This window comes from Mizuhopecten yessoensis, unplaced genomic scaffold, assembly GCF_002113885.1.
Source record: "Mizuhopecten yessoensis strain PY_sf001 unplaced genomic scaffold, ASM211388v2 scaffold11025, whole genome shotgun sequence".
NCBI lineage: Eukaryota > Metazoa > Mollusca > Bivalvia > Pectinida > Pectinidae > Mizuhopecten > Mizuhopecten yessoensis.
This window is the reverse complement of record NW_018408841.1, coordinates 352,266-364,466: the sequence shown is the minus strand read 5'-3', so window position 1 is coordinate 364,466 and position 12,201 is coordinate 352,266. Positions and strand designations below refer to the sequence as shown.

At 39.4% G+C, this 12,201-nt stretch overlaps 1 protein-coding gene across 3 annotated transcripts in view; it reads right to left on the bottom strand.

The window, feature by feature from the left end:
* Positions 1-12,201, bottom strand: part of LOC110464713 — a 105,815-nt gene that overhangs the window by 82,054 nt on the left and 11,560 nt on the right. The window contains exon 1 of one of the 3 annotated variants that reach the window (XM_021520076.1): positions 6,937-7,004. The exons of the other annotated variants lie outside the window; for them this stretch is intronic. The gene's annotated coding sequence lies outside the window, so the exon portion shown is untranslated. Of the gene's footprint in view, positions 1-6,936; positions 7,005-12,201 lie in introns of those variants that run through there. 3 annotated transcript variants of the gene reach the window in all.

The following is a 12,201-nucleotide window of genomic DNA, read 5'->3' as shown; positions in this document are numbered from 1 at the left end:
AACACTTGTATCACAGTCACCACAAAACCTGTTTGGTGCTCTAGTAACACTTGTATCACAGTCACCACAAAACCTGTTTGGTGCTCTAGTAACACTTGTATCACAGTCACCACAAAACCTGTTTGGTGCTCTAGTAACACTTGTATCACAGTCACCACAAAACCTGTTTGGTGCTCTAGTAACACTTGTATCACAGTCACCACAAAACCTGTTTGGTGCTCTAGTAACACTTGTATCACAGTCACCACAAAACCTGTTTGGTGCTCTAGTAACACTTGTATCACAGTCACCACAAAACCTGTTTGGTGCTCTAGTAACACTTGTATCACAGTCACCACAAAACCTGTTTGGTGCTCTAGTAACACTTGTATCACAGTCACCACAAAACCTGTTTGGTGCTCTAGTAACACTTGTATCACAGTCACCACAAAACCTGTTTGGTGCTCTAGTAACACTTGTATCACAGTCACCACAAAACCTGTTTGGTGCTCTAGTAACACTTGTATCACAGTCACCACAAAACCTGTTTGGTGCTCTAGTAACACTTGTATCACAGTCACCACAAAACCTGTTTGGTGCTCTAGTAACACTTGTATCACAGTCACCACAAAACCTGTTTGGTGCTCTAGTAACACTTGTATCACAGTCACCACAAAACCTGTTTGGTGCTCTAGTAACACTTGTATCACAGTCACCACAAAACCTGTTTGGTGCTCTAGTAACACTTGTATCACAGTCACCACAAAACCTGTTTGGTGCTCTAGTAACACTTGTATCACAGTCACCACAAAACCTGTTTGGTGCTCTAGTAACACTTGTATCACAGTCACCACAAAACCTGTTTGGTGCTCTAGTAACACTTGTATCACAGTCACCACAAAACCTGTTTGGTGCTCTAGTAACACTTGTATCACAGTCACCACAAAACCTGTTTGGTGCTCTAGTAACACTTGTATCACAGTCACCACAAAACCTGTTTGGTGCTCTAGTAACACTTGTATCACAGTCACCACAAAACCTGTTTGGTGCTCTAGTAACACTTGTATCACAGTCACCACAAAACCTGTTTGGTGCTCTAGTAACACTTGTATCACAGTCACCACAAAACCTGTTTGGTGCTCTAGTAACACTTGTATCACAGTCACCACAAAACCTGTTTGGTGCTCTAGTAACACTTGTATCACAGTCACCACAAAACCTGTTTGGTGCTCTAGTAACACTTGTATCACAGTCACCACAAAACCTGTTTGGTGCTCTAGTAACACTTGTATCACAGTCACCACAAAACCTGTTTGGTGCTCTAGTAACACTTGTATCACAGTCACCACAAAACCTGTTTGGTGCTCTAGTAACACTTGTATCACAGTCACCACAAAACCTGTTTGGTGCTCTAGTAACACTTGTATCACAGTCACCACAAAACCTGTTTGGTGCTCTAGTAACACTTGTATCACAGTCACCACAAAACCTGTTTGGTGCTCTAGTAACACTTGTATCACAGTCACCACAAAACCTGTTTGGTGCTCTAGTAACACTTGTATCACAGTCACCACAAAACCTGTTTGGTGCTCTAGTAACACTTGTATCACAGTCACCACAAAACCTGTTTGGTGCTCTAGTAACACTTGTATCACAGTCACCACAAAACCTGTTTGGTGCTCTAGTAACACTTGTATCACAGTCACCACAAAACCTGTTTGGTGCTCTAGTAACACTTGTATCACAGTCACCACAAAACCTGTTTGGTGCTCTAGTAACACTTGTATCACAGTCACCACAAAACCTGTTTGGTGCTCTAGTAACACTTGTATCACAGTCACCACAAAACCTGTTTGGTGCTCTAGTAACACTTGTATCACAGTCACCACAAAACCTGTTTGGTGCTCTAGTAACACTTGTATCACAGTCACCACAAAACCTGTTTGGTGCTCTAGTAACACTTGTATCACAGTCACCACAAAACCTGTTTGGTGCTCTAGTAACACTTGTATCACAGTCACCACAAAACCTGTTTGGTGCTCTAGTAACACTTGTATCACAGTCACCACAAAACCTGTTTGGTGCTCTAGTAACACTTGTATCACAGTCACCACAAAACCTGTTTGGTGCTCTAGTAACACTTGTATCACAGTCACCACAAAACCTGTTTGGTGCTCTAGTAACACTTGTATCACAGTCACCACAAAACCTGTTTGGTGCTCTAGTAACACTTGTATCACAGTCACCACAAAACCTGTTTGGTGCTCTAGTAACACTTGTATCACAGTCACCACAAAACCTGTTTGGTGCTCTAGTAACACTTGTATCACAGTCACCACAAAACCTGTTTGGTGCTCTAGTAACACTTGTATCACAGTCACCACAAAACCTGTTTGGTGCTCTAGTAACACTTGTATCACAGTCACCACAAAACCTGTTTGGTGCTCTAGTAACACTTGTATCACAGTCACCACAAAACCTGTTTGGTGCTCTAGTAACACTTGTATCACAGTCACCACAAAACCTGTTTGGTGCTCTAGTAACACTTGTATCACAGTCACCACAAAACCTGTTTGGTGCTCTAGTAACACTTGTATCACAGTCACCACAAAACCTGTTTGGTGCTCTAGTAACACTTGTATCACAGTCACCACAAAACCTGTTTGGTGCTCTAGTAACACTTGTATCACAGTCACCACAAAACCTGTTTGGTGCTCTAGTAACACTTGTATCACAGTCACCACAAAACCTGTTTGGTGCTCTAGTAACACTTGTATCACAGTCACCACAAAACCTGTTTGGTGCTCTAGTAACACTTGTATCACAGTCACCACAAAACCTGTTTGGTGCTCTAGTAACACTTGTATCACAGTCACCACAAAACCTGTTTGGTGCTCTAGTAACACTTGTATCACAGTCACCACAAAACCTGTTTGGTGCTCTAGTAACACTTGTATCACAGTCACCACAAAACCTGTTTGGTGCTCTAGTAACACTTGTATCACAGTCACCACAAAACCTGTTTGGTGCTCTAGTAACACTTGTATCACAGTCACCACAAAACCTGTTTGGTGCTCTAGTAACACTTGTATCACAGTCACCACAAAACCTGTTTGGTGCTCTAGTAACACTTGTATCACAGTCACCACAAAACCTGTTTGGTGCTCTAGTAACACTTGTATCACAGTCACCACAAAACCTGTTTGGTGCTCTAGTAACACTTGTATCACAGTCACCACAAAACCTGTTTGGTGCTCTAGTAACACTTGTATCACAGTCACCACAAAACCTGTTTGGTGCTCTAGTAACACTTGTATCACAGTCACCACAAAACCTGTTTGGTGCTCTAGTAACACTTGTATCACAGTCACCACAAAACCTGTTTGGTGCTCTAGTAACACTTGTATCACAGTCACCACAAAACCTGTTTGGTGCTCTAGTAACACTTGTATCACAGTCACCACAAAACCTGTTTGGTGCTCTAGTAACACTTGTGTCACAGTCACCACAAAACCTGTTTGGTGCTCTAGTAACACTTGTATCACAGTCACCACAAAACCTGTTTGGTGCTCTAGTAACACTTGTATCACAATCACATTGTTGGATTCCTTTTTCAACAAATCTGGCAACTTTTCAAATTAGCCAAAAGCTTCCCCATTGCACCACTAGAGCAGAGCTGTGAACATTGCACTCTGACCTTTAATGAGGGATATAAGATGTATTTATCACCTTTGCTGTCTGTGTAAATATATATCAGGAAAAACGTTATCAATATCAACCACATCTTCAAATTCGAGCACTATGAATAGAGGAAAAGCAAATAGGTATGAAATATCCCTCGACAACAAGTCACTAGTTACAGGTGACAAAGTCAGTTTTCAATATCCCCAAGTTGTTTTCCTCATTGATAATCAGAAATGTATTCATCTGATCTGCTTACATACGCATCACAATTTATTCTGATGGAGAAATATCAGTGAGCATGCACAAAGGGCTTTGTCCGGCCTGATACATCCCCTATTCAGCCAACAGTGTGACCGTGAGGTAGGACAGTGCAGCCACATGTAGAAGTTTCAATAAAATTCTCCCTGGGGTTCCCATATTAATCCAACATTTGATTCTGTCAGAAATGTCACTAGAGTATTATCATGTGTTTACATATACCAGTGTGTGTAGGGGGGGCTCTGGAAACAGCATTTCTGTGGGATATAGTATATTTATTGCAGTAAGCTTGTCAGGATGATACTCTAAGTAATTCACAGGGACATTTTATTATAATCACCACACATGAATATATACAATTATATATAAAAAAAAACAAATGACAAGAGTCTCTTAGTAGCCGTCCTTAGCACTTTTACCTCTTAAGAGGTTCATAAGGAGTTCCCCTGATGAACCTTTAAAGAGGTGAAAGCACTAGCCTAGGGATGGGGGTACTAAGCACTAGCCTAGGGATGGGGGTACTAAGAAACTTTTGTCATTTATCCTTTGTCACTTTAGTGTAAAACCTTGATATAGTATGTGCTTTGTATATCAATATACAGTAAAACTTTAATGTAAATTAAACACCCCTATATTGTCACTACATAGCAAAACATTGATACAATGCCGCCTGTTTCATTTGCCATCTTACTTAACATGAGCATTTTTCAAGGTCACTTTTCTTTTTCTCTCGACTTCTTTATGTCTCCCTCAAAGAAAAGCAAACCTTCTTTCTAATGCCACATTTTTTGCGTACATAACACAGCCTTACTGTATATTTTCAAATGATCATGAGTTACAGTATGTGTCCATTACTCTAGGTAGTAGACTAGAACAGACAATCAGGAGATGTTTTCCCACCACAGCAGTACACCAACATATCTCAACCTTTTACTGTGTGACAAGGTAAGAGTACAACCGGTGTAAATCCCCTACTGGTGAAGTCATCGCAGCACGCTGGGTTCCATACCTGGTGCACCCTGTACCAGTCCTGTGCAGTGTGCACCAGTCCTATGCAGTGTGTACCAGTCCTGTGCACCCTGTACCAGTCCTGTACAGTGTGTACCAGTCCTGTGCAGTGTGTACCAGTCCTGTGCACCTTGTATCAGTCCTGTGCAGTGTGTACCAGTCTTATGCACCCTGTACCAGTCCTGTGCACCCTGTACCAGTCCTGTGCACCCTGTACCAGTCCTGTGCAGTGTATACCAGTCATGTGCAGTGTGTACCAGTCCTGTGCAGTTTGTACCAGTCCTGTGCAGTGTATACCAGTCCTGTGCAGTGTTTACAAGTCCTGTGCATCCTGTACCAGTCCTGTGTGCACTCTGTACCAGTCCTGTGTGCACTCTGTACCAGTCCTGTGCAGTGTGTACCGGTCCTGAACACCCTGTACCAGTCCTGTGCACCCTGTACCAGTCCTGTGCACCCTGTACCAGTCCTGTACAGTGTGTACCAGTCCTGTGCAGTGTGTACCAGTCCTGTGCAGTGTACCAGTCCTGTGCAGTGTGTTCCAGTCCTGTGCACCCTGTACCAGGCCTGTGCAGTGTGTACCAGTCATGTGCACCCTGTACCAGTCCTGTGCAGTATGTACCAGTCATATGCAGTGTACCAGTCCTGTGCAGTGTACCAGTCCTGTGCAGTGTGTTCCAGTCCTGTGCACCCTGTACCAGGCCTGTGCAGTATGTACCAGTCATGTGCACCCTGCACCAGTCCTGTGCAGTGTGAACCAGTCATGTGCACCCTGTACCAATCCTGTGCAGTGTGTACCAGTCATGTGCAGTGTATACCAGTCCTGTGCAGTGTGTACCAGTCCTGTGCACCCTGTACCAGTTCTGTGCAGTATGTTCCAGTCCTGTGCAGTATGTACCAGTCCTGTGCAGTGTATACCAGTCCTGTGCAGTGAGTACCAGTCCTGTGCACCCTGTACCAATCCTGTGCAGTCTGTACCAGTCCTGAACAGCCTGTACCAGTCCTGTGCAGTCTGTACCGGTCCTGTGCACCCTGTACCAGTCATGTGCAGTGTGCACAGGTACTGCCAAGTGTAGGCTGACCTCTGGGCTATTAACTCTGACCTCACAGCCCTGCTGTTCTGATATTAGAAAGGTTCACCTGGCATAAACTTAAGTCTTAAAAGCAAACTTTTTCCAAATGTCTTAAAATTACTGAATATTTTTGTATTTCTTTATCAAGATTGGAGGATATTTTTTATCACTTTGCATGTAGTTTCAAGGATAAATTTGAATATTTTTGAACATATTTTACATTAACCTGAAATGTAAATTCAGATCTGTCTTGGCCTTCCTGGTGTTTTGACTTTCCTGTTCATCTCTAGTCTGTAGAACATAGGATTGATATAGAAGTATCATGTACAAAAAGAATGCATGTCTCTTTCCTCAGGCAAACCATATCCCTTAGCACAAAGTCAAAGGAAATGTCTGAATATTTCCTTATACTTCACATTATATCTTAAAGGTACACGTATACTATTGAAATGTTTGGTGATTTTAATGCTAAGAAACATTGAGTTGTAAAGCATGGCCATGGGAGCAAAGATTCATCAACTGCTAATTTCACCTGTATATAAAGTACAGTGTAGACTTAATTAGTACATTTATGTCTTTATCACAGATCTATGGGGAGTGCCTTGTACAAAGGTCATCAAACATTAAGCAATCATATGCTTAATTAAAAGTTTCATGGCTGAGAGGATCCAAACTTTTGAAATCAGAATTATGATTAAATTTTTATTCTGAATGATTGAGAACAAAACAGATAAAAATCTTGTGTGTTGAATAATCAAAAGAATTCAAAGTTCTTTCAAAACACTGTCCTCTACCTCAGGACCTGTCAGGACTGAGAAGTAGGAATGTGATTTCTCTGGAGATTATATAATTACAGGGTGTTGTATTGGTACATCCTCTAATTAATAATTCACACTCAAATAATCTCTCAATAACGAGCAAATTAGTTGTGGCCTACCGTGAAGGTCAGCAGTGAGTATCCTTTTACACCCGCAGGCTTTCGAAAATACATGTTCAATCACACACGCCAGCTTGGATCTTTAGTAAGTGTGCACAGCAGTGGAGGGTCAGACAACACCACTGAGTAGAAGCTTAAGGTATCATATCTACAGCGAAAAACCTCTCCAACTGTGAGAAATCTCAAGAAATCACATGTGTATTGTGTCACTGTAATTAAGTTGAAAGATCCTTTAATTTTTTTCACTCTGTAATCTGAACGTAAGAAACCTAACCAAGCATGATGTTTATATTCCCTACTTATCTTTATTACACCTTATTTTCAATGCTATAAAAGATAACGATGGTGTTCAAATATATTCCGCTTCGTGAGCATGTAGACATACTGTTGGGAAAACCCCTCTCGTATCAACAAATTAACACAATGGCTGCTGTATTGATGACCGAGTACAAAAGATTAAACACAATCAGATGTTACAAACGGGGAAGATCCAAACAGAAGTATGGGTTTCCGTGAGACAATGAGAAACAGAATCTGATACTAGGGACCTCAGAGATGGAGGCGACACTGTCTATACCTGTGACAAAGTGACACCTATCAACTCGGCTATAAATTACTCCAAACTGTCACCTAACTGTCGATACATTATTGTTCTGTACATTTTTGAGGGGATTTTTTTGTTGGAAAATCTGATTATCAACCTGGATAATTACAATTTTTAATCTGATAAGACCACAAGGGTCATGTTTAGGATTTCTGTTTTTTTCTTTTTTTTTTTCTTTGTTATTCAAGTGCCGTAATTAAACACACATCATAACCTGCCGTTGATATAGATTCTCATGTAGGCTGTTTCCACTCAAATTTATTTGAGTCTTTCTTTTACCTTTTTGTCCTCGCTAAATGTCTTCCATATTATCTGATCTTTGGTTTAAGTTTTTGTTCAAGTTGTCTTTGATAATCTCCATGTATCATGTGTCCAAGCTTAAGTCCGTCATCACTATGAATGCACTCCATCGGTCGTCAACTGTCGACCATTGAGACAATGTATTTATTCCTGAGACATGGCACTGCCTAGGAAATCAATGTATTCTATTGTTTCTAAAATAGTGAAATTCTTGGGGTTTTTTAAAACACCTCCACAAAAAAGAGATTGGGTTCCCAGTCATACTTAAAGGTAGCCTATTTTTTATCATAAAGAAACAAAGGTGACATCTACAGATCCCCTACAGTTGAGAAAGATAAAAACACAACAACTTATATTATTTATTGTAATCTTCAAAAGTGGTTTCATACATCAACTTCATAAGTATCATGCAACCTTGAAAGATTTCCCCCTTGCTGTTGTGATCCAGTTTCTTCAATCTCAAAATTATCCCCATTGCAGCGATCTCTTCTTCAATCCAAAATTTAGTTCCCTTGCTTTGACTTGTCTCCCACCCCTTCAAACGTTATTCCATTTGTAGATATTCTGTCATCTTTAAGATCCATCTGCCTTCACCACAAAAATATCCCACTAGCAGTGATCTAGCTGTTTCCTACACCAAAAGTCCATTATTTTTTCGACAAAACTAACATTTCATTACCATTCGATAGTATCCTTGTTTCTGAAACATCGTTAAGGTCAAGGTTACACTGACCATTCATGGCTAAAGATGGGGATGAGTAGCTCCCAACAACTTAACAAGTGACATTATCTATATCAGGTTCTGAGACCAGTTATTATTTTTAACTTGAATACAGTTTCTAATGGTTCTGAAAAAAATGAAAGGATTAACCAAAATAAAAAAACATAATAAAAATTGTACACTAAAATTATTTTATGCAAAATCTTACAAGTCTCCTTCTATATATCTCTTATCCTCAGCTGAACATGCATAAGTGCTTCACATGAGCTATTGTCTGATTTTTAAAAAATCATGACTCGTAGGTTGTTTTTTTAAATATGTTTATCTGCATATTGTTTAGCAGTGAATTTCAACAGAGTAGGGGTTATATATTGACAAATATCTTACACTAAAATCAATCAACCTCACGACTGAAATATGATTAATGTATTGTGGCGATCAAGCTGGGACCAGGACACCTTATCCTATTCACTGACACTGTGGTAGAGGTCATTACACCAGCACACGTACAGTATAAAACGATAGCTGTTATTACTGCTCTTACCCTGCACAACATCATATTATGTTTGACAATTCAGGTGAAAACATTTTGCAAATATTTTACCTGTTTCCTTGTAAAATATATGACAGGAAGAAAATATTTACTACTAATGCATGAACTATCTATCCACATGTTAATACAGTGTGTGACCGATGCTTGTATATATACTGGCAGTATATATAAAGTAAATGTGGGTATATAAGCATGGATAGTATTTCTCCTCTAAAATATCTTTATAAACGACTCTTTGCAGAAACAAAATACATACTTAATACATGTATTACTACAAGCATAACCTTAATCTATTAAAAATTTAATTTTACTTTTTTCTTTTTGCAAATTAAATAATTTTGAAAATTCAGAATAAACCATAATTTATTCTTTTATACTTCTTCACAATCCAAAGTAGATATAATTGAGATGAAAAGAACTATCATTCAAATTTTGTTAAAATTTAAGCACATACCTTCATTCTAGAAACAGTTTAGCAAATTCACCAGTTGAAAATATAATAAGGGTCCAAATTTGAGAGTCAGTTCCCTCCTATATAGGAAGAGTTGGCAAGTAGGATATATATAGCACAAACATCTCACTGAAATATATCTTTGTGCTTATGAACAATCAGTATATGGAAATGACAACAATCGTCTTTGTTCAGTAAATATTTATGAGTGAAAGAGATCTTTATTCAGATAAAATACATAAGAAGTTTAAAATATTTTCACTCACTTAACCCCCTTATTCCTTTTCAAATTGTACCAAATTTTGAGAAACTGCACAGATATATTTTTATCACCAGTGTAGGGTGCACAGATATGTTTTTATCACCAGTGTAGGGTGCACAGATATGTTTTTTATCACCAGTGTAGGGTGCACAGATATATTTTTATCACCAGTGTAGGGTGCACAGATTTGTTTATTTGGTTCATCTGTTCTTGTCCTGTGCATCAAATATATTCCTTTCTGTTTTTCAAGTTAGATTCTAGGAATTCAAAAGTACAAAATGTCTCAGGATCAATATCAGAAAGTGTTTTAATAGAATCTAATGAAACAATTTTTAAGGGTTGCTATTACCAAAACAATTTTTAAAGCCGGTATATAATGTCAACAGTATGCTCAATTGTATATATTGAATGTTACATGGTTTAAGGATTAGTCATTCCGATGATTATTTCAAAACATTTCAGTCAAAATATGGAACATCTTTTTCTTTTTTTTGTTCTTTGATATTTTCCATCAAACAATGACCTTGATCTGCTCTCTATCAAACGGTGACCTTAAGGAGGTGGCTATATAGCCTTACATGTCACCAGTCAATATTTAGATAGTGGTAAAAGGCCTTAGAGTACCTTGGACTAAATATATCCTACAATTTTACACACAAAATCAACAAGCAAACAGAGATTTTGATCAGTTCTCTTCGGGCAGTGGATTCAATTTGAAAATAAATAAGGAAATTCTATGACCAAAGAATATACCTGCATCATAAATGATAAAAATTTTGCATTTTTAATCAAGTAATTTTTCTAAGGATTGCCCACATGTTACATGATATAATATCTATCAACCATGAAGGGGTCTTTTTCTGGGTTTTAATTTCCCTAAACGAGCATTGTTGTGATTCCAACATGCAATTTGCGTTGATGAAAGCCAGAACCAGCCTTGATGGGTGTCCTTTAGAAGGGTTCCTGCCCCTTGCTATACCCGGTATTTACTCGGCTGTTTACATTGCTGACTCATCCAGTAGCTATCGATTTCTCATACATTTGCGTCTTGTATCAAATGATTTACAGTTTTCACAAACTTTAAGAGATTTAAAAACAATATTGTACAATGATAATGCACAAATTTTTCCCACCAAAATGAATGAGAAAGCAGAAATGAGATCTACCCCTCGCATGGTGTATGAGATTGTAAAGAGCAAAAACTAACCACACTCAGAGTAAACAGACCAACAAACTGGAAAAAATAGATTTATGCTACAAGAAGGTGTAATTTAGTCATATTTGGTTTCAAATATCAAAACTTTTTGTCTTTGTTTTATCAAATTACAGACACCTTACCCCTTCTTTTCCCAAAGATATGTGAATTAACCAAATATAAACACTGAAAATAGACATTCTGGGAAGATATCATATCCTATTCTTATTTCTGTATGATGACATGTATATTATTTGCTGCCTTTCCCTGAATACTATGGGTGGTCAGTCGGGTTGCCTTTCCCTAAATACTATGGGTGGTCAGTCGGGTTGCCTTCCCCTGAATACTATGGGTGGTCAGTCGGGTTGCCTTTTCCTGAATACTATGGGTGGTCAGTCGGGTTGCCTTTCCCTGAATACTATGGGTGGTCAGGCGGGTTGCCTTTCCCTGAATACTATGGGTGGTCAGTCAGGTTGCCTTTCCCTGAATACATTGGGGGGTCAGTCGGGTTGCCTTTCCCTGAATACTATGGGTGGTCAGTCGGATTGCCTTTCCCCCCGAATACTATGGGTGGTCAGTCGGGTTGCCTTCCCCGAATACTATGGGTGATCAGTCGGGTTGCCTTTCCCCGAATACTATGGGTGGTCAGTCGGGTTGCCTTTCCCCGAATACTGTGGGTGGTCAGTTGGGTTGTCTTTCCGAATACTATGGGTGGTCAGTCGGGTTGCCTTTCACCGAATACTATGGGTGGTCAGACGGGTTGCCTTTCCCTGAATACTATGGGTGGTCAGTCGGGTTGCCTTTCCCTGAACACTATGGGTGGTCAGTTGGGTTGTCTTTCCCTGATTACTATGGGTGGTCAGTCGGGTTGCGCAGTGGATAGAACAGTCACATTCACCAACACAGCCTGGGTTTATTTCCTAATCCAACGTTAAAAAGTATTTGGTCACTTGCATTGCCTAACTTTGTAGGTGTTCTCCTGGGACTCAATCCAGTTTCCTCCCCTGTTAGGATGCTATATATATGTACACATCCATTCGGGCTAACAAGAGTTATGTTAATGTAGCTTGTAAGAACTTGTAACTGCAGTTGTAAAACAGATTTTTCAATAGTTTTAAGAACTTTACCATTTAGACACATTACTTTGTGTCATAAGGTCAGGTTCCAGAATATATATAC